At 43.0% G+C, this 23,700-nt stretch overlaps 1 long non-coding RNA gene across 1 annotated transcript in view; it reads right to left on the reverse strand.

The window, feature by feature from the left end:
• Positions 1-4,561: 4,561 nt before the first annotated feature.
• Positions 4,562-23,700, reverse strand: part of LOC122544097 (uncharacterized) — a 65,174-nt gene continuing 46,035 nt past the window's right edge. Inside the window, exon 3 of the long non-coding RNA XR_015754012.1 lies at positions 4,562-8,786. This is a non-coding gene — a long non-coding RNA (uncharacterized LOC122544097). The remainder of the gene's footprint in view (positions 8,787-23,700) is intronic.

Consider the following 23,700-nt stretch of genomic DNA (forward strand, 5'->3'; position numbering starts at 1 on the left):
GGATGCTCAGAGATAAAGGGACAGCTGGAGAATGGGAAGCCTTCAAAATGAGAAAACAAGAGTTCACAGACAATATATTCCTGTTAGGGTGAAAGGCAAGGCTGGTTGGTGGAGGAAACATTGGATAACTGGATAAATTGAGGTTTTCAATGAGAACACGGAGGAAGCAAATGTCAGGTATAGGCACCAGACATCGACTGAAGCCTTAGAAGTGTATAAACACAGTCGGAGTATACTTAAGGGGGAAATCAGGAGGGCAAAAAGTGGACATGAGGTAGCTTTGACAAATAGGAGAATCCAAAGGGATTCTATAAATACATTAAGGATAAAAGGGTAACGAGGGAGAGGTAAGAGTATTTGAGACTGCTTGACTTGCTCCTTTTCTCAACCATACAGACTCAGATTGATCTCTTTCCTCACTACCTCCCAGGGCTCCCCCAACCTAATGAGTTTAAATCCTCCTGAGCAGCTCCAGCAAATCTCCCTGTCAGTACATTAGTCCCCCTCCAATTAAGGTGCAATCCATCCTTTTTATACTGGTCACTTCTACCCCAGAAGAGATTCCAATGATCCAAAAGCGTGGACCCTTCTCCTCTGCACCAGCTCCTCAACCATACATTCATCTGCTCTATCCTCCTATTCCTATATTAACAGAAGTACATGAGTACAGTGAAAAGTGGAGTTCCCATGGACATCTGAGGTATAAAGTTTCTTCGGTACAAATGGTCAGTTTCAAAACATTACAGTTCTTCTTCGCATTAAGTAGAAAATAATGAGACAAAGTTAAAATTTAAAAATTTAGATGTGAAATATCTTTGAAAGTTAGAACCATACACTACAGTTTGCAATAAAGCTATTCTGTACCAGACTGAGATGTCACTGTTCCTTCATTATCGCCTTTTAAAATCAACAAAATACTGGCACGGGTTTTCTAGTGAGTGGGAATCTCACACGGATTGCTATTAGGCCCTTTTCTTTCTGATGAAAGAACAGAGCTCTGCATTTCTGTGAGGAGATTCTCATTCAGTGTTACCCTCAGGAATGTGGAACCGTACTTCCATCCTGACAGATCTTTCCTGGCTAGAACTGTCTTATAATGCACAACGTAAGTGTGATTTGACAGTGCTGTAAGAATAAAGTGCCAGGTGGGTCGTAATTTGTGGCACCTGATGTAGCAACCCATGTGAGAAACACACTCACCAGAAAACCTGTCATTCTCCAGCTTTCCCTTTACCTGTGAGCATCCGCCCCCAATCAACTTTTGAAAGTTCTTGCCTAATGCCGTCAAAATTGGCCTTCATACAATGGAGAACTTTTTCATAGGGTGCAAGGTGGTTAGGGTGCCAAGATGCCAGGTATGTAACTGGTGAGGGTTTTGAATGCCCACTTGTATGTGGGTGGGATCGCAGCTGGGATGGCAGCAGAATTTTGACTGTGTTGTGAGAAGAATGCCAGAGAAGTAATCTGCCAACTGCTGTTGATGGGAGTTTAATGCCTGATATCAAAGTGATGAGGGACAGATAACTGTGTGCAGTAAGGCCGAGTGGGCTGGAGATATAGGGCCTGTCAGGGTCTATGTTTGGTCGTTGCATATCTGGGGTTTAAGGGTGATGCCTGATCTCATGGCCAGAGAGGGATGGGTTGTTGGGTCCACCGGCACAGACATGGGGGAGGGTGGTTCTGAGTTCAGGTCTCATTCTGTGTTGAATCTTCATAAAGAAAGATAAAAAACAAAGCAACAACATTGAGGAACGTAGAAGACACAGAGCTTTGTGGATAGTGAGAGAGGGAGAGAGATCAGATGGAGAGAGAGGAGGTTGACAGCCTAAAGAGAGATTATAGAGATAAATGCAAAATAGTTCCAAATAAAGAAGTGGGGGAACAAATGTTGAAATGGAAGATTGAGTCCGGGCAGAAACTATTAACATAAGAGGTCTTTCAAGGTCTTGAAAGTGATCACAATTAATCAAAAATGTGGAAAAAGGAGGTGGTGCACAGAATAACAGCTAACATGAACATTTTGACAGGGAGGAATAGGGCATTTATTGCTATTTACTGAAGATATATTTCATCAGGGATTAGAAACTAACTAGATGCTAACCAGTCACAGTGAAAGATAAGACAATTAGAGTATTGAGAAGGTGAGGAATGCTACAATGAAGTAACCAGAGAAGCTATCTCCCATTATAGATAGCAAGAGAGGACATGTATCCTTATAATCAGGAGGAGTAAGGGTCTCAAATCGAACCTCTCCATTTTAATTGCTAAACTAAACATAACAGAATTATGGTCACTCTCTCCAAAGTGCTCACCTACAACTAAATCAAACATCTGGCCTGGTTCATTACCGAGCACCAGATCCAGTGCGGCCTCCCCTCTTGTCGGTCCTTCGACATTCTGTGTCAGGAAACCCTCTTGTACACATTGGACAAAAACTGATCCATCTGATGTACTAGAGTTATAGCATTTCCGGTCAAAGTTGGGGAAGTTAAAGACCTCCATAATGACCACCCTGTTCCTTTTACTCCTACCCAGAATAGTTTTGCCAATCCTCTCTTCCACGTCCCTGGAACTCTGCGGTGGCCTATAAAAAACTCCAAGCAATATGACTTCTCCTCTCCTCTCCTGTTTCTAACCTCAGCCCACATGGGTAGATGAGCCCTTGTCAAAAGTTCTCTCAGCCACCGTTATACGATCCTTGATTGACAAGGCCACACCTCCCCCTCTTTTACCACCTTGCCTGTTCTTAATAAAAGATCCAAACCCTGGAACCTGCAACATCCATTCCTCATACTGCTCTATCCAGTCTCCGAAATGGCCACAATATCAAAGTCCCAGGTCCCTATCCATGTGCAAGCTCACTTACCTTATTTTGGATACTTCTGCCGTTGAAGTAGACACACTTCTAACCAGTTTGCTGTCTTCTAGCACATTCCTGTGACCCTGAAATCCTGTCCCTGTCCTCCCTACTCTCATCTTCCTGTGCACTGCAACTACACCTCAGGTTCCCATCCCCCTGCTGAGCTAGTTAAACCCACCCGAATAGCACCAGCAAATTTCCCACCCAGGATATTAGTACCCCTCTGGTTCAAGTGAAGACCACCCTGTTTGTAGAGATCCCACCTTCCCCAGTATGAGCCCCAATTATCCAAGTACCTGAAACCCTTCCCCCTGCACCATCCTTGCAGCCACATGTTCAGCTGATATCTCTTCCTTGCCTCGCTATCATGTGGCAGGGGTACCAACACAGAGATAACAACTCTGTTTGTTCTAGCTCTTAGCTTCCACCCTAGCTCCCTGAAATCCTGCCTTGCATCCCTATACTTCTTTCTACTTATTTCGTTGGTACCTGCATGGACTACAACTTGAGGCTGGTCACTCTCTCCTTCAGGACCCCAAAGATACGATCCGAGACATCACGGACCCTGGCACCTGGGAGGCAACACACCAACCGCGAGTCTCAGTCATTCCCAACAAACCTACTATCTAAGCCTCTAACTATCGAGTCCCCAATGACTAACACTCTCCTTCTTTCCCTCCTTCCCTTCTGTGCAACAAGGACAGGCTCCGTGCCAGAGACTTGGGCCCCACTGCATACCGCTGGTAAGTCCCCCCACTCCCCCAATAGTATCCAAAACGGTATACATGTTTTTCAGGGGAACAACCAGAGGGGATCCCTCCACTGACTGCTTTCTTTCCCCCTTCAAACATTCACACAGCTTTCTTTGTGCCTAGGTGTAACTCTTATCTATCACAGCCTCTGCCTCCCGAATGATCCGAAATTCATCCAGCTCCCGCTCCAGTTCCCTAACACGGTCTTGAAGGAGCGAGAGTTGGGTGCACTTCCTGCAGATGTACTTGGTGGGACACTAATGGCGTCCCTGACATCAAACATCATGCAGGAGGAACATTGCTCTCCCTGCACTGCCATCCCTGCTGGTCCCCTTATCAGAAAGTGAAAAAGAAACGACGCTTACCTGATTTGTCCCTGTTCTTTAAGGTTAGGAGGAGGTGGTTGGGTGGGAGGCCCTACAATGGGAGGGTCACAGGTTAAGAAAACATTGACTTATATAGCTGGACGGAAATAAAAAGAAGTCCCTCCTTTCTTAGAAACCTCTGCTCTCTGAGTTCCCAACCTTCGAGTTGCTGCTGTCGCTGAAAAACAGAAAATTCCTGGACAATAAAAGTACTTCAATATTTTAGCCTTTTATCCCCTAATTCCTAAGTGAGCTGCCTTTGGAATTTCACCAGCCACTCGTAAGATGCGATTAATGGGGTGGCACGTTAGCTCAGTGGTTAGTGCTGCTACCTCAAAGTACCATGGATCTGGGTTCAATTCCTGTCTTGGGTGGCTGTCTGTGTGGAGTTTGCTATTCTCCCCATGTCTGTGTGAGGTTCCTCCTATAGTAGAAAATGTGTGGATGGAAAAGCGCAGCAGGTCAGGCAGCATCCAAGGAGCAGGAGAATCGACATTTTGGGCATGAGCCCTTTCCTGAAGAAGGGTCCATGCCTGAAACGTCGATTCTCCTGCTCCTTGGATGCTGCCTGACCTGCTGCGCTTTTCCAGCAACACATTTTCAGCTCTGATCTCCAGCATCTGCAGTCCTCACTTTTTCCTCCTATAGTTAAAAGGTTAGTTAGATTGGCCATGCTAAAGTGCCTATAGTGTCAAGGGATGTGCAGATCATGTGGATTAGCCATTATAAATGCAGGATTATGGGGATAGGCTGGGTCAGGTGCTCTGTCGGGAGAAGGGGGTTCAGACTCAATTGGTCAAATTGCCTTTCTCTGCTTTCTAGGGATTCTGCTCAGAATACATTTAATCAATCACAGGATAACGGATTTGTTGGCCAGAGCAGCATTATTGGCCATCCCAATTACCCAGAGGACACTGAAGAGTCAACCACTCATTGTCATGTGTCTGTAGTCACACATAGGTTATGCAAAGTAATGATAAGAGTTTCATTCTCTCAAATACATTACTGAACCTGATGGTTTTTTTCTGACAATGAATAGCGGTCATTAGACTCTTAATTCCTGATTTTTTTAATTAACTTTGCATCCTACCATCTGCTGTGGTAGGATTTGAAACTGATCCTGAGAACATTATCTGGGTCTCTGGATTAACCGTCCAGTGAAAATACCACTAGGCGGTGACCTGGACTACAACCCATTCCCCATTGGCTGGTATTTTGAGATGGTCTCAATTCCTTATCGATACTTTGTCTTTCAAGTAACAATGCAGAGTAGAAACATAGAATTTTACAGAACAGAAGGACAAATCAGTCCGTTGCATCTATACCAGCTCCAGATAGATTTACCCAGCTAGTCCCACTCTACAGCCCTATCTCCATAGCGCTTAAGAAATTACACTCAGATATTGTTTCTGAATCAACTTCTAGTAAGCTGATTTTTATAAATCTTTCAATTTCAAATCCATTTGAACATTTCCATGAAAGAAACTGAGCTAAACAGATCAGCTTTACTGTCTTTATCTTCATCCTTTCATATCATTCGTTCTTTGAAATTTTCTTGTGGTTCTGTTCGCCGAGCTGGGAATTTGTGTTGCAGACGTTTCATTCCCCTGTCTAGGTGACATCCTCAGTGCTTGGAAGCCTCCTGTGAAGCGCTTCTGTGATGTTTCCTCCGGCATTTATAGTGGTTTATCTCTGCCGCTTTCGGTTGTAAGTCCCAGCTGTCCGCTGCAGTGGTCGGTATATTGGGTCCAGGTCGATGTGGTTATTGATTGAATCTGTGGATGAGTGCCATGTCTCTAGGAATTCCCTGGCTGTTCTCTGTTTGGCTTGTCCTATAATAGTAGTGTTGTCCCAGTCGAACTCATGTTGCTTGTCATCTGAGTGTGTGGCTACTAAGGATAGCTGGTCGTGTCGTTTCGTGGCTAGTTGGTGCTCATGGATGCGGACCGTTAGCTGTCTTCCTGTTTGTCCTATGTAGTGTTTTGTGCAGTCCTTGTGCAGTACTATTATAGGACAAGCCAAACACTACATAGGACAGGGAATTCTGAGTAAATTAGGGAGAGCTTTATTCTATTTTAATCCTCGGTTTTCTTGTCCTGGGAGTGTGTGGTGCAGACAGTGTAGAGCAAGCTCTAGTTTCAGTTTCAAGAATAGAGAGGACCTTACTCTGTAACTAACCCCATGCGGTCCCTGTCATTGGAGTGTTTGCTGAGGGTGGGTCGAGTTGTGTTTTATTTTCAGTATAAAAGATTAGAGACAGCTTTACTCTGTATCTAACCCTGTGCTGTCCCTGTTCTGGTAATGTTTTATTGGGACAGTGTAGAGGCAGTTTTGTTCCATATCACACTCTGTGCTGTCCTTGGTCTAGGAGTGTTTGATAGGACCAGTGTAGAGAGAGAGATTTACTGTGTACCTAAGCTCATGCTGGCCTTTATCTTGGATTCCTTACTAAAGTCAGTGTCGAAGTTTTACTTGCAGTGGAAATGATTAGAGGGACGTTTACTCTGTATTTAACCCGTGCTGTCCCTGTCCAGAGAATGTTTGATGGGGACAGTGTAGAGGGACCTTTACTCTATGTCTAATCCCACACTGTCCATGTCCTGGTCGCCTTTGATGGGGACAATGTAAAGGGAGTTTTACCCCGTAACTGTCATTGGATTGTTTGTTGGGGATAGTGTAAAGGATGTTTTGCTTCCTGTTTAAATGAGAGGAGGAGCTTTACTCTGTATCTTACCACCTGCTGTCCATGTCCTGGGAGTGTTTGATGGGGATGATGTAGAGGCTCTGTACTTAACCATGTGTTGTAATTGTCCTGGGAGCGATTGATTGGGGATAGTGTAGAGAAGGCTTTACTCTGTATCTAATCCTCTGTTATACCTGTCCTGGAAGTTTTGATGGGGTCAGTGTAGAGGGAGCTTTACTTTCAGTTGAAATGAGTAGTATGAGCTTTACTTTCAGTTTAAGAGTAGACTTTAAGCTTTAGACTAAACCTATCCACAAGTTGTTTCTGTCCTGGGTGTACAGGGGAACCTCGATTATCTGAAGGACACGGGAGGGGATTATTTTGTTCGGTTAATTGAATGCTGGATAATTGAATGTCAGACAACATAGTTAGCTAGGTATCGGAACCTTGCGATCTTGTTTAGATAATCCAAAATTTGGTTAATTGAATCCTCAATAATTGAGGTCCCTCTATATTTAATGAGGACAATGTAAAGGGGTTTTATTCTGTATCTATCTCTGTGCTTTCACTGTCTTTGTAGTATTTGATGAGATCAGCGTAGAGAGAGTATCTAACCCCATGCTGTCCCTGAACCTACGATGCTCCAGGGCTGCAATTATATTAAGGTACAGTTAGACATAAAAGAACTTGCATTAAAATTTTAAGAAAAGGGATAATAGAACCTGGACAAAAAGAAAAAGGACGAGACTTGCATTTATAAATCTCAAACTTCAGTAAAGTAAGAAATTTAGACAATATGATTTGGCCAAAGAATGTATTAGAGCAAGGGAAGTGTGTGGAGGTAATGTCTTGGAGGAGGATGCTGATTCCAAGGAGTGATTTGATATAACCGAAAGTCGATGTTTACTGCCTAAATTCACTGAGGATGGGGTTGAAAGGAATTTTAGCTCATTTGAGAAGGTAGCTGGATGAAGTGGTCAAAAGATTCTTGGACCTACATGTTATAGCACATTTTGACAAGTAAAGCTATGACTGTGTACGCCAGTGTGCCAGTAGAAATATCTGCAGAGTAGGAAACTATTAAAGAGGCAATTAGCAATGTTTGTAAGCTTATGCCTGAAGCTTATCAATTGAAATCTAGGACAAGTAGCAAACCTCATCAGGTATTTGTGGAATTGGCAAGGGAGAAAGATATTCCATGGGATTAGTGATTTAGATCACTGAAGCCAGACAAAAAAAAATGAGAATGTAAGGGAAAATATAATCATGCAAGAATTCAGAAATAACATTCCCTCAAATTAACAATGAACCTTATATTGATGAACAGGCCTTCATGATCAGAGAACCAGCAGTTGTGGAAGATACCTGTGAAATCTCGCAGAGGTGATGAAATAGTTAAATGGAAGTCCACAGGGAAATTAGAGGAATAGAGAAGCTGTAGATGAACAAAGTTTTTTTTTACTGAACAGGCAGAATGATGTCAAAGTAAGAAAAGAGAAAGGTTGGAAACAAAAAAATGGCATAAAGAAATTAATGTGCTTTGATTGTCATAAGACTGGACATAACAAACTTGGAGGGTAAAGGCAGTTGTACGAACGTCAAAGGAATCATCAAAAAATGGGGCTTCAGGAAATGAATGGATATTAAAAGAGTAGCAATAGCACATAGAGAATGTTTACATAGAATGTACAACGAAGGTGGTGAACAGTCATGAGAATTCTCCTTTGAACATTGACAAGTAGAACCAAACCCCACTGGATGTTCTGTTTCTTATCTCAAATGGAAGGTATTTACTTACGCTTCAAATTAAGAAGGTAAATCAATGCAGATAATGAGTGACACTGAGCACTTTACTAAATTAACAGTAAACTTTTACATTTAAATTGATAATAAAACTCCTCTACACTGTTCCTAGCCAATCCATAAATGCACAGGTTGGGTGAATTGGCCATGCTAAATTGCCCCACAGAATCTAAGGATATGTAGGCTCGGTGGCCAAGGGAAATGTATCGTTCCAGGGATATGGGGATTGAGTCTGGGTAGGATGTTCTTCAGAGGGTCAGTGCAGACTTGATGTGCTGAATGTGCTGAATGGCTTCGTTCCACATTGCAGGAATTCTAGGATTCTATGATGGAAAGAACAGAGTGTTAATTACAGATTAAAGCATTCTCTCCTCATTTAAAATAAAACTAGCTGAAAAGCTCCTTCAGTACTATCCCCATCAAACACTCCCAGGACAGGGATAGTATTGGGTTAGATACTGACTAAAGCTCCCTCTATGCTTTCCCCCATCAAATACTCCCCAAAAATGGACAGCATGGGATTAGATATAGCTCCTTCTATACTGTCTCCATCATAACACTCCCAGGGCAGAGATAGCACGATGTTAGATAGAGAAAAACGCTGCCTCTACACTCTCCCAATAAAACAATCCCAGCCCAAGTTTCAATACATAGTTCAGTTTTCTCTACTCTTTTAAATTAAAAGAAGTGCTTTCTCCTCATTATCTGCATCACATACTCCCAGGACAGGAAAACACAGCTCACTACAGGTAAAGCTCTCTCCAATCTATTAGAATAAAATACAGCCCAGAAACAGACCGTTTAGTCCAAGTCACTCACGCCAACCAGGTGTCCTGGTTATGATAACTACTTACTTGGGGATCTTTTACTCAGAGATCATTTCTTCAACCTGCCTCATTTCCCATTACCACATCCAGGATAGCCTGCTCCCTGGTTAGCGATTGGTACAAATGAGTGGCTTGCCAGGCCATGACGGAGGGCAGTTGCGAGTCAACCACATTGCTGTGGTTCTGGAGTCACATGTTGGCTAGACCAGATCAGGATGGCAACTTCCCTTCCCTAATGGACAGTCGTGAACCAGATGGGTGTTTTTCCAACAATTGACAATGATTTCATGGTAATCACTCAGCTCTGCATTGTGGATATTTTTTATTGACTTCAAATTCCACCATTTGTCGTGTCGGGATTCTAACCCAGGTCTCCAGAACATTGACTATCAATCCAGAAACCCAGAACAAACGATAATGCCACTAGGCCCCCCCCACCCCACCTCCCGAACGTTAGCTCCATGACATATTACTCCAGAAAATGATCAGAAATGCACTCAATGAATTTGTGGCATAGCTACCCTTTAAAATATGATTAACCAAAGCAACATGAAGATTAAAGGAACCCATTAAAATTGTATGAATCTTTTTGCATGCCCCAATTATTAATTTTTTTTTCCCCTTTTTCACAGAGTGGCTATTGACTGGAGAGTCTATACAGAACTTCCACCAATGTCATCTTTTTCCTTGCTGTTTTATTTTATCTCCACCCAAATCGACACCACATCATCCAGACTTAGATCATCTCTTAAAACTGTCTGCATTTCACCTCTTATTTACAGGAGTACACCACCACCTTTTCCTTCCCTCCTGTCTGTGTGATTGACCAAATAACCCTGAATGCTAACTTCCCAGTTTTGAGCTCCTTGTAACCACAATTCGATAATGCCTGTGAGATAAAATTCATTGATCTTGATTTGTGACATCAGTTCATCTACTGTATTCCAAACACTTTGAGTATTAAGGTACAAAGTCTTCAAGTTTGTTCGATTCACAAAGCTGTACAGCATACAAACAGACCCTTCAGTCCAACTCATCCACACTGACCAGATATCCTCAATCAATCTAGTCCCATATTCCTCTAAACCATTCCTACTTATATACCCATCCAGATGGCTTTTAAATGTTGTAATTGTACCAGCCTCTACCACTTCCTCTGCCAGCATATTCCATTCATGCAACACCTCCTACTTGAAAAGGTTGCACCTTAAGTCCCTTTTAAATCTTGCCCCCTCACCTTAAACCTATGCCCTTTAGTTCTTAACTCCGCCATCCCTGGGAAAAAAATCCTTGTCTATTATTGAATGTCCCAACATTTTTCTGGTCCCTTGGTACAATGTGACATTCACACGTTCTGCCCCTTCCTTTTATTTTCTGAGAACAAACAGCCCCCTCACTAACTGGCCATCCTACCTATTCCTTTACCTTTGATTTTATCATTCTCAGACACTTAAACGCCACCTCACTGTTAAGTTTAAAACCCTATCCATTGCCCTAGTTATGTGACTCACCAGGACTCTGGTCCCAGCATGATTCAGGTGGATCCTATCCTATCACAACAGCTCTCTCCTTCCCCAGTACTGGTACCAATGGCCCATCAACCTTGAACCCAATTCTCTGACACCACTCCTTGAGCCACTCATTCACCTCTTTAATCTTGGTGACACTGTGCCAACTAGCTCAGGTAACAATCAGGAAATGATTACCTTATCGGTTCTGCTTTTTAATTTCAGGACCTAGCTGCTCATATTCCCTCAACAGAACCTCTTATCTCTTTCTACCTGTATAGTTGGCACCTACATTGACCATGACAACTTGATTTTTCCCTTCCCACTCCAAATTCCTCTCCAGTGCCAATGAGATATCCTGAAATCAGCAACCAGGCAGGCTACACAGACTTTGTGGCATTTGATCCTGGTCTCTATTCCCCAACAATATTATCACTGATTACAACTATATTTCCCTTTTCCCCACCATCTTGAATGGCTTCCTATAGCACGTTGCTATGGTCAGTTTGTTCATCCTCCCTACATCCCTGACTCTCATCCACACAGCGAGCAAGAATCTCAAACCTGTTCGACATGTTCAGGGGCTGAGACTCCTTTGGCACCATCTCCTGGGTAACTCTACCTGCCTCACTTATAGTCGCCACCCTCCTGTCACTGACCAACGACTGAATTTGAGATAGCACCATCATGTAGGTACAACACATCACCTGGCCATGCATCTATCTCTGTTCTATTCACTTAGTTGCTAATTTGTGTTTTTAAAAAGTGAAAGCGTGTGTGATACAGAGAGAATCTAGAAGAGGGTACTGTTAGAGATATGAGTGTGAGTGTGTGTGATAGTGACAGAGCAACACAGATCGTTCTGCTGTAATACGTGTTTCATTAATGTGAATTCGCCGTAATGTGATTGACAAATTGGGACAGTGTTTTGAAAGCACAAACTTTTTGCACATGTTGGCTTACTTTGTCAACATTTTAAACACTGTCCCTAAAGCGCGATTTGTCTATAACATGTGGTTGCATAAGAATACAATCAATACCTGTATAAGAACAACAGCTATTCCAACCTGTTCCGCCATTCAACGGCTGATCTGTGGCCTAACTCCACATACCTGCCTTTAGTCCATATTCCTTAATACTGCTATTTACCAAAAAAAAAATCTATCTCGGATTTAAAACCCACAACTAATCCAGCATCCCCTGACTTCAGTGGAACACAGTTTCAAACATCTCGCACTATTTGTCTATAGCTATGCTTCCTAACATCTCTCCTGAATAGTCTGGTCCTAATTCTCACAATATATTCCTTAATCCTACCAATCCTCAACAATAGTTAATCTTTGTCTACCCTGTTTTTTGCCCGTTGATATCTTCAAGATTTTGATCAGCTGTTAACTTTCTTAACTCGAGACAAACTCAGCCTAATTTCTATAATTTCTCCTCATAACTTAACCTCTTAATTCCAGGTATCATTCTTGTTAAATCTACATCGTCCTCCCTCCAAAGCCAATCTATCCTTCCTGAGGTGTGGCAGCCAGATCTGCTCGCAGTGTTCCATGTGGAGTCTAACCAGGGTCGTGTGGAACTGCAACATAACTTCTGTGTCCTTGTACGTCAATCCCCTGGACATAAATGCTCACATTCCATTTGGTTTTTGAGTAGTTTGTGTCATGTTAAAGATCTATGTCTCGGAATCCCCACGTCTCTTGGGGTATCTGACTGTGTTTAACCCTCATTCCATCTGGACAGAATCCAAATCTATTCTTCATTTTGGTGCAAAATAGATTAACTCCCACTTGCTTACTCTGAGATACAGAGTCCAAAAGGGCAGATTATCAAAGGTTTGTGTGTGAACAAGTGTGAGATACAGAGAGAGACCAATAGAGGGCAGATTATCAAAGGTTTGCGTGTGAGCGAGAGTCCAGCAGAATGGAGATTATTACAGATTTCTGTGTCTGTGAATGAGATAGTGTGACACAGAGATCATAGCAGATGGGAGATTATTTAAGATTTGTGTGTGTGAAAGAGAGTGTGATGTAGGGAGAGTTCAGCAGAAAGGAGATTGTTAAAGATTTGTGTGTGTAAGAGATTGTATTCAGACACCATCCAGCAGAGGGAAGATTATTAAAGATCTGGATGTGAGAGTGAGTGGGTATGAGTGATAGAGAAAGAGTCCAGCAGAGAGAAGATTATTAAATATTTGTCTGTATGAGAGATTGTGATTCACTGATTGTATCAGAGAGAAGATTATTAAAGATTTGTGTATGAGTGAGAGTGTCTGTGATACAGAGAGATTAATCAAGATTTGTGTGTGTGTGTGTGTGAGAGAGAGTCCAGCAGAGGGAGATAAGTAAAGATTTGCATGTGAGAGAGAGTGTGTGTGCGTGTGATACAGAGAGAGTCCAGCAGAGGAGAGATAATTAAAGATTTGTGTGTGAGAGAGAGCCTGTGGCAGTTCCAGGAGGCTATAACAAGCAGTAGGAATTATTTTCTAAGGAGGGATCACCAGACCCGAAACATTAATTTTGACTTCTCTTCACAGATGTTGCCAGACTTACTGAGCTTTTCCATGATTTGGAGATGCCAGTGTTGGACTGGGGTGTACAAAGTTAAAAATCTCAACATCAGGTTATAGTCCAACAGGTTTAATTGGAAGCACACTAGCTTTCAGAGCATCGTTCCTTCATCACCTAGTGTGCTTCCAATTAAACCTGTTGGACTATAACCTGGTGTTGTGTGATTTTTAACTTTGAGCTTTTCCAGCAATTTCTGTTTTTGTCCCCAAACCAATAGATGAGTATCTGGATTAATAATCTCACTAATACTGCTGGGCCATGAGCTCCTCACTGAAAGGAACAGTCTGTATCTCAGAGTGATGAGACAATTGTTTTTTTTGAGGAAGGTTATTCACAGTTGCCTGTGTACTGAAGATAGCAAATCCTTCCCCGTTGGTGTTATATGCAAAATGCAGCAATGCAATGTGGAAATCATGTTCTCTTGCTCGACACAATGATCTTCTATTTGATAGCATTGACACTGTCTGCTGTAAGTCCGTTTGTGTGAGGATAGTGGAGTGATGAGGTGATATGGGTCACTCCCGGCTTTGTACACATATCTTCAGTTGGTTTGCCTGTGATACACTGCCCACTGTCAGACTCCACCTGATCTGGTTTCCTGAATACTCAGGAAACAGAGATTTGAGCGTCAATGAAGGTCATCGAGCGAAGGGGAAATCTGGGTCAGTGATCTGTCACAAAGAGATGACCTTCCCCATGCACTGTCATTAAGTCGACTGCTAATTTGGGTAAATGCTTAGAGGGTGTTTCCCCCCATTGGGACAGTCTGAGATCAGGAGGCATCGTCTCAGGATGAAGGTCCACCAATTCAAGGTGGAGATGAGGAAGAATTTCATCTGTCAGAGGAATGAGTCTCTTTGGAACACTTGGCACAGGAAGTTATGGGGGAATGTCCTTGTGTGCATTTATGACAGAAGTAGATAGATTCTTGATCAATAGGGGAATATATAGGGAAAAGGCAGGAAAGTGGCTTTTGTTGAATAGTAGAGCAAGTTTAAGGGGCTGAATGGCCTCTCCCTGTTCTGATTTTGTGTGGTTTCATGGTTACATTGAGTGGCAAAAGATTGGCACCAGCTTTTCTCCTGATATCAACTTTTAAGGAGTGTACACCTCCCTGTCAGGACGTATGATGTCCATGGTATGGGAAAGCTTTGCATCAGCTGATGCTGTTAATGTGACTTGTCAGGAAACACACAGCGTACTGGAGAAACCTCAGGCAGTATCTGCTGAGAGAGAAACAGAGTTAATGTTTTGAGTGTGGTGGCAATCTTCAGCTTGAAAGCTGAGATATCCCCTGAGATTTGATTGGCTCTGAACCTCATTGATGTGTCAGTCTTTAACAAATTCTTTGTTTGTTATGGTGGGGGACCATCACATGCATCATCTGTGTTTTGCTCTGGGGTATGACTAGGCCTTTTAAATTGTGAGGAGTGTCGTGGCTGCTGCCACAAGATTTACCGCTGGCAAGAAATGCTGGACAGCTTTGGGCTGGTTGCGAGAAAATACGACAAAACCATTCACTGGATACAAGTAAGGCTTGCTAGCGTCAAAACCACTTTTTACTGTTTTAGTACCTGTATTTTCTCTTAGAAGACTTTGGGAGCTGTGCTGTTAGGAACGTTGAACTACCATTCTTTAAAAATAAAGCAGAATGTATCCTGTCAGTCCTGCTATTTCATGGGGAGAGAGAAACAATTTGTTCATTGTCTCAGTACAGGACAGCAATCCTCAACATTGCTTGTATTTACAAGGTAATGGTTAGGAGTTTGAACTAGCTTGAAAGAAATTACCGTTTAACCAAAAAGAAATAAGCTCTGTCTGCTTTACTCAGAGAAATTGATAATGATGAATATACAAACGCTTTGATGTCCAGTTGAGTTTCCTTCCTCATGGCCTGCTTTGCTAATCATCATGTGCATTTTCCTTTCAGCAAGGTATATGCACCTGATGCGGTAATGATTTGTGATTCCTTGTAGCAAAAGACCTAAACATGGGTAATGGGGTATTGAAGAGTTCACCACCATCAAACCGTTACACACAAACATTACATTCACAGGGACAAAAATATCTAGGCCAGCCTTAGACTATTCAGTGACAGATTTCATCAGCGTGTCATGCTTCAAATGACTGAGTCAAGTGTGGACTGCTAGAAACGCACAACAGGTCAGGCAGCATCTGAGGAGCAGGAGAATCAACGTTTCGGGCATAGGTCCTTCATCAGGAATGAGGTTTGTGGGTGGGCCGGGTGGGGTTGGAGGAAGGTAGCTGGGTAAGCGATGGGAAGATGAAGGTGACGGACATATGTTCTATGTTCTATGTTCTATGTTCTAAAACGTGATAGGTCAGGGTGCATGGAGCATTTAGATGGAAAAGGTGATGGACAGATCAGGAGGGCGGTACCAAGTTGGAGGCTTGGGACTGGTATAACATTGGGGGTGGGAAATGAGGAAACTGTTGAAATCCATATTTATCCTGCGTGGTTGCAGGGTCCGAAGGTGAAACAAGAGGTATTCTTCCTTCAGGCGTTGGGTGGTAATGGTTTGGCGGTGGAAGAGGCCCAGGACTTGTATATTCTTGAGGAAGCGGGAGGGGGCATTGAAGTGTTCAGCCATGGAGTGTGGGGCTGGTGGGTGTGGGAGTCCCAGAGATGTTCTCTGAAATGGCCCACAAGAAGGCGTCCTTTCTCCCCAGTATACAGGAGACCACATTGGGTGCAATGGTTACAGTAAATGACAATGGTTCAGGTACAGGTAAGTTTCTGTTGGCTGTGGAAGGATTCTTTGGGGCTCTGGGCGGAGGTGAGGGGAGTGGTGTGGGCACAGGTTTTGCACTTCCTGCGGTGGCAGAGAAAGGTGCCAGGAATGGGGTGTAGGCTGGTGGGGTGCGTGGACCTGACGAGGGAGTCGCAGAGGGAATAGTCTCTCTGGAACACTGATAGGGGAGGGAAATATATCTCTGGTGATGGGGTCCATTTGGAGATGGCAGAAGTGGCGGAGGATGATGGGATGTCTGCGGAGGTTGGTGGTGTGAAGGTGAGGACCAGGGAGATTCTGTCCTTGTTGCGTTGGGAGGGGTGGGGTTTAAGGATGGTAGTGCAGGAATTGAAGGAGATACAATGGAGGACATTGTCAACTATTTGGGAAGTGAAAATGCAATCTTGGAAGAAGGAGGCTATCTGGGATTTTATTAGGTGGAATTGATTATCCTGGGAACAGATGCGGCAGAGGTGGAGGAGTTGAGAACAATGAATAATTGGGAATATCTCAAATGACTGAAGTAAGATGGAGTCTGAGACCTCTGTACGCTCAGGTCCAATATTTGGATATGTTGATGATATGATGAGCATATCACTTCAAGGCAGAGTATTCAGTTCCACTATTCTTCCTTACAAAGTACATTCCCTTACATTATCCACACATTATATTCTGTCAAGGTTTGGCCAACTCACTTAACCGGTCATCCACAAACTTAGCTGGAGCACTTTCATTCCTTTCTCTGCTCCCCGGTCTGGGCTCCAGCCCGTGCTCTTTCCTTGCTCCCCAGTTCCGGGCTCCGGCCTGTGCTCTGTCTCTGCTCCCCAGCTCCAGGCTCCGGCCTGTGCTCTCTCTCTGCTCCAGGCTCCGGCCCGTGCTCTCTCTCTGCTCCAGGCTCCGGCCTGTGCTCTCTCTCTGCTCCCCAGCTCCAGGCTCCAGCCCGTGCTCTCTCTCTGCTCCCCAGCTCCAGGCTCCGGCCTGTGCTCCCCAGCTCCAGGCTCCAGCCCGGGCTCTCTCCTTGCTCCCAGCTCCGTTCTGTGCTCTCGCTGCTCCCCAGCTCCAGGGTCTGGCCCATGCTTTCTCTGCTTCCCTGCTCCAGGCTCCGGCCTGTACTTGCTCTGCTTCCCACTCCAGTCTCCAGCCCAGGACTGGTCTCTGTTCTCCAGTCCCTCCGGGTAGGGTACTTTATGAAGTTAAGGAGGGAAGGGGTGGAAGTAAAACTGCAGCAAGAGTGAAAGGAAGGAAGAGGAGAAGGAGCTGACGAGGAGAAGCTCCAGCTGGAGCACCGCACTCTGCCACCATCTTATCCAAAAGTGATATATTTCCAAGTGACAATCGTGTGTGTCTGGAAGGGGAATGTGCAGGGGCTGGTATTCCACTGTATTTGCTGTCTTTGTCCTTCTAGATGGATATTGTCATGGGCTTGGAAGGTGCTGCCTGAGGATCTTTGGTGAATTTCCACAGAGCATCTTGAAGCTGGTACACAGTGCTGCTACTCAGCGTGGTAAAAATGATGACTGCAGATGCTGGAAACCAGACTCTAGATTAGAGTGGTGCTGGAAAAGCACAGCAGGTCGGGCAGCATCTGAGGAGCAGGAAAATCTGCTACTCAGCATCACTGGTGGAAGAAGTGGATGTTTGTGGGTGTGGTGCCAATCAAGCGGGCACTGCTTTGGCCTGGATGGTGTCAAGCTTTGAATTTGGACTTGGATAACATATTTTTAAATTTATGTTGAGACGTGTCGGGAAGTGAGGTCAGAGAAAGACAGCATACTCCTTTCATCTCATTTATAATAACAGATATCAGAATGACGTAAGAGTTGATATGAGGCAACTATTGGTTTGCAGAAGTAGTTGCAATAAAATTATTTGTGAAATATAAAATGATGAAATGCAGAAGCTGATGGTTTGGTCCATCAAATATGTATAGTTCTTTATGTCACAACTCACCACACATCAAGCCCTACTCTTCCTGTAACTGTGTAACAAAATGCGATAAGCTGTGTTTTAACAGTCCAAAGTCCCCAGTTCACCAGGCAGACTAACTCAGGTGAAAAGGCAATGTTCACCAGGTTTGTGGAATTAACAAGAAAATAAATGCTTTGACAAAGGGTCAGTTAGACTCGAAACGTCAGCTCTTTTCTCTCCTTACAGATTTGTGGGCGACACGGTGGCACAGTGGTTAGCACTGCTGCCTCACAGCGCCAGAGACCCGGGTTCAATTCCAGACTCAGGCGACTGACTGTGTGGAGTTTGCACATTCTCCCTGTGTCTGCGTGGGTTTCCTCTGGGTGCTCCGGTTTCCTCCCACAGTCACAAAGATGTGCGGGTTAGGTGAATTGGCCATGCTAAATTGCCCGTAGTGTTAGGTTAAAAGGGGTAAATGTAGGGGTATGGGTGGGTTGCGCTTCGCCGGGTCAGTGTGGACTTGTTGGGCCGAAGGGCCTGTTTCCACACTGTAAGTAATCTAAGTAAAAAAAAAATGCTGCCAGACCTGCTGAGATTTTCCAGCATTTTCGAAGCCAATGAGAATACTGTTGCCAGGCAACTGTCCCTTAGTGCACAATCCATCAGCTCCATAGTGCTTGCTTTCACTCTCACTGTTCCAGACAGAAAACAAAAGTGAGCTTTTGATTTTACCTCACGATCTGCTCCAGTCAACATAGTTTTGAAAACGGCAGTCTCCTTGATTTAAAGCAGTGTTTTCCTCTCTTTAGTCCACAGTCCAATCATAAAGTAAGAAACTGTGGTTACATTTGAAAGACCAATTTCTTTCCTGTGAATCTCCTACTCTTTAGCCCCCATCACATTAAATGTCAGCCTTTCAAGGTTTATCCAATTCTTTTTTGGCCGTTTCCATCACTGTTTCTGACCACACATTCTGTGTTACAGCAATTCACTGTGTAAGACCATCTATCATTATCTCTATGTCCCAGTCGATAGCAATTCTTGAAAATCAATATCCTTTCATTACTGTTACAAAGAGGAGGTTGACACCCCTCTGATAATTAAAACTGACACACCCAGAGAAGATCACCCGACCTCATAATCTGATAAACAAGTGTGACAAGGGCTATAACCCTAATACATTATAAAGGAGCAGTTAAATGAAATGAAATCATTTCACTCACTCTACAATTAACAAGTAAAAATTTATGTGTCTAATTCCAGCAGTGAACAAATTAACAGAATTACTATGAAACTGAACAATTTCCCCTCAGTATTAGCTAATCCCTAACTGAACCAAATTCTACTGGAATGAATGCTGTTCAAGTAAATGCAATTCCCACTCGCATGAAGCCAATTAATAACAAAATAATAAATTAGAACTTAATCTCTCTCTAAATTCGCACAGTCTATGCTTTACCTCCAATCTTCCTTCCATTGATTTCACATCACAAATGTCTTTCTTTGTCAAATGCTTTAGTTTAATTAATTGTGTTTGGGAATATTAAGTAGGAGTGCCCGAGTACCTTTAGATGGAACTTAATCAGAGCTTAAAGATGTTAGAAATGAGGTAAAGTGTTGTTTTTGCAAATATAGAAAAACATAGAGAAAAGGGGTACAGCAAGAGAACTATTAACCATGCAGGTATTTAGGGACTTTTCAGTGTATAATTGTGGTTAATTAAATACTAACTTTGGTGTGTAATTACTATAACAAAAAGTTCTTTTTGTAAAATTATGCTTTCAGCAAAAAGCTGAGATAACTGAAATGCTTGAGCTATACAAAATGATACAAGTTAATGAAACGTCCGAGGATGGAATGTACCAGCAGAATTGATACAAAATGTTAAACCAGATCTTGACAAAATAAATGTATGTGTCAGCATTTAGAGAAAGGAAGGTTGCCAACCTGGGGGAGGGGGAAGTAATAAGGGTGGAGTGCAGCTGGGCAGTGGTCTGGTACAGTAAGAGAGATTGAGTAATTAGGAGTCTGGAGAGATGACCTCACTTAGCTCAAAGGGTATAACTATACACTAACCTAAGTTCTAATTTGCTCATTTGCTTCTGCATTTGATGCCCTTTCTTGCAAGATCATAGAATAAATTGTCTTGTTTCAGTTTTGGTGGTCTCGTCTAAATTTTATTAAACTTGTTTCTAACAAAGATTTCTGAGAGAGCCCGATATTTACTCCTGAGGTGACAATTAACTCTCTCTTAATTTTCAAATAGCTGTATCTTTTATATCCATGATGATGTATTAATTTCTTTATAATCGGATTGGTTCAAGGTAGTCAAAACAAAGATTTGGATCTAATTGGTCCTTAGTTTCTGAGTGTTTTTTTAAAATTAATTGGCTGGATTTAAACTGTTGTCTGGGTAAAAATGCTGCTTGGGCATGCTACCTGAAAAGTCTTTTAATATATTTATTTCAAGTTTGCAAACAATGCTTGCAAACTGCCAAGCACAATCAGTTCCCACTTTGTGAAGTTGTTATGGTTCATTGTGATTCTGATTGCCTTAACTGAATCTCTTCTATCGCTTTGCAGAAAAAGGAATATTTTGTCAAAGCTTTTGATCTTACACTCATCAGGACATTTTGTAAGAATATCAGATCCAAGGTAAAACCATCATGTATAAAGCACAAGAGGAAATAGTTTATTTGTTGGCAAGTGGACTATGAAGTGGATTCATAGAGTTATTGTGATGGATAATGCACCCATTAATGCTGATCGATAGTTACCTGTCAGGCTTCATTTCAATTTTAAATCAGGCAATCCCCATTGATCAGGGTATTGCCTTAAAAAGTAAACCAGCAAAAGGCTATAATTGATTTTGTTGATTTGAAACAGGAACAGAACATCTACATGTTCTCTCCCTCTGCAAAGAAGAGAGTCCTGTGCATTTAGGCTGCAGTTCATACAGATCCACCACACTGTGACACTAACAATCCGAAACTGGCTGTCCACATAATTCTTCACACACTCGGGATTATCCAGTAAATGCTGCCCAATTGCAAAACCACATCGCATGTTGGACAGTGTAGTATGTGTTTTTGCAAGTGCGGAAAGGTGGAGTACGTTCAGTAACTTCCAGATCGGGAACAGTCCATGTGATATGCATTAACCTTCTCTAATCTGAGAACAATCCCCTTTTTTCAATCTTTCCATAGCATCTGAATTTCTCACTCATGCTTCCACTCTTGTCAATCTCCCCAAGCATCCTCCGCAAGTGCTGAACAATCTTAGATAGTTATCCCTCATATTTGAAGTCCACATTATAGGATCATTGAGCAAACAGCCTGACGGCAATAATATGCTATTTGTTGGTTTGAGGTCAATAAATTGCTTTCTCTTCCCTTTCAATATTTAGCCATTCAAGAATTTTCTATATCTCAGTGGCATCACTTCCCGCTGCACTAAATGGTGCAAAAGCTGTATCATTTTCCTTACATTTTGATGCTTTTTCGAACTGTGGACTAAAATGAAACAGAAGTGTTTTGACCCAGGAGTTTACAATGGTTTGAAAGTAAGGAACTTGATGCATGGTGTGAACCTTGTTTGTAGAACTGTCGTTTCCAACAATGTTCAGATGAACTCGAACTGAGGGAGTTGTTTACAAGTGAAGCTGGTTGGTTTATGGACAAGGGAGCAATGACCAATGACAAAGGTCCTCTGTCTTTCAACAGGAAAACGATTGGTTATCAGGTAACTGAACAGCTTAGGCTATGAACAAGGCAGAGAGAGGCTGGATATACCACAAGAAATAAATGCAGATTTAGGCCATTCAGCCCATTGAATCTGATCCACCATTCAGTCATAGCTGATATATTTACAAACCTTGTTCTCTTGCTTTCTCCTTGCAACCTTGATCATCTCATCCATCAACAACCTATCTCTATCTTCCCTAAATGACTTGTCTCCCCTGCCTTCCTGCAGCAATGAGTTCCACAGACTTACCACCCTCTGGCTGAAGAAATTTCTCCTCATCTCAGTTCTAAAGGGTTGTCCCTTCACCCTGAGGCTGTGCCCTTGGACCCGAGTCTCCCTAACTGGTGGAAAGACCTTCTCCATTTCCACCTCCATATCCACGCCTCTCAGTATTCTGTAAGTTTCAACCAGACTCCCCCCATCTTTCTAAACGCAAGAAAGTAGAGACTAAAAGTCGTCAAACACTTTCTGTATGGCAAGCCCTTCATCCCCAGAATCATTCTTGTAAACCTCCTCTGGACCCCCTCCAACGCCAGCACATACTTCCCCAAATATGGAATCTAAAATTGCTCACAATATTCCAAATACAGTCAGATCAGAACCATATACAGCCTCAGCAGCGCATCTCAGCTTTTGTATTCTCGTTCTGTTGAAATGAGTGTTAACACTGTGTTAACTTTCTTAACTGCAAACTGAATCTGAATGTTAACTTCAAGAGAATCCTGAACAAGGTCTCCCCAGTCCATTTGTGCTTCAGATTTCCAAACCTTTTCCCCATTTAGAAATCATCCTCACCCTGTGTTCTTCCTGCCAGTGTACATGACCTCACACTTTCCCATATTGTATTTTGTCTGCCACTTCTTAGCCTACTCTCCAAGCCTGCCTTTTGCAGCCTCCCCACCTCCACAACACGACCTGTCCCTCCACCTAGTTTTGTTTCATCAGTTAATTTAGCAACAATGGCCTCAGTTCCTTCATCCAGATTGTTAATGTTTTCGTCCAAACACGGACCCCTGAGGAACTCCACTAGTCGCCAGCTGCCATCCTGAAAAAGACCCCTTTAGCCCCACTCTCTGTCTTCTGTCAGTCAGCTCATCCTCTATCCATGCCAATACTTTGCCCTGAACACCATGGGTTCTGACGTTATTTAACAGCCTTCTCTATGTCACCTTGTCAAAGGCCTCTGGAAAGCCAAATAGACCATGTTCACTGGCCTTCCTTTGTCTAACTTGTTTGTTACCTCCTCAAAGAATTCTAGCAGATTTGTCAGGCATGACTGCCCCTTGATGATGCCCTATTTTACCAAGCACTTCCATGTACTCTGCAATCTTACCTTTAAAGATGGATTCTAAAATCTTCCCAATGACTGAGATCAGGCTAACAAGCCTATTATTTCCTGCCTTCTGTCTCCCTCCCTTTTATAAACAGGGGTGTTTTATTCATTATATTCCAGTCCTCTGGGATCCTCCCTGACTCCAGTGATTCCTGAAAGATCACCAACAATTCATCCACAATCTCTCAGCTATCTCCTTCAGAACTCTGGCTTTAGTCTATCTGTTCTGGGTGATTCTGTCCATCATGGGAAGGATGTTGAAGGTTTGGAAACAGTTCAGAGGAGATTTACTAGGATGTTGCCTGGTATGGAGGAAGGTCTTATGAGGAAAGGCTGAGGGACTTGAGGCTGTTTTCATTAGAGAGAAGATTTTTGAGAGGTGACTTAATTGAGACATATAACATAATCAGAGGTTTAAATAGGTTGGACAATGAGAGCCTTTTTCATTGGATGGTGATGGCTCGCACAAGGGAGCATAGCTTTAAATTGAGGGATGATAGATAGGGCAGATGTCAGAGATAGTTTCTTTACTCAGACAGTAGTAGGGGCATGCCTGCAACTACCTGCAACAGTAATAGACTCACCTAC

Source organism: Chiloscyllium plagiosum, unplaced genomic scaffold (assembly GCF_037043375.1).
Source record: "Chiloscyllium plagiosum isolate Xiang-an unplaced genomic scaffold, Cpla_swu_hap1 HiC_scaffold_40, whole genome shotgun sequence".
NCBI classification, from domain to species: Eukaryota; Metazoa; Chordata; class Chondrichthyes; order Orectolobiformes; family Hemiscylliidae; genus Chiloscyllium; species Chiloscyllium plagiosum.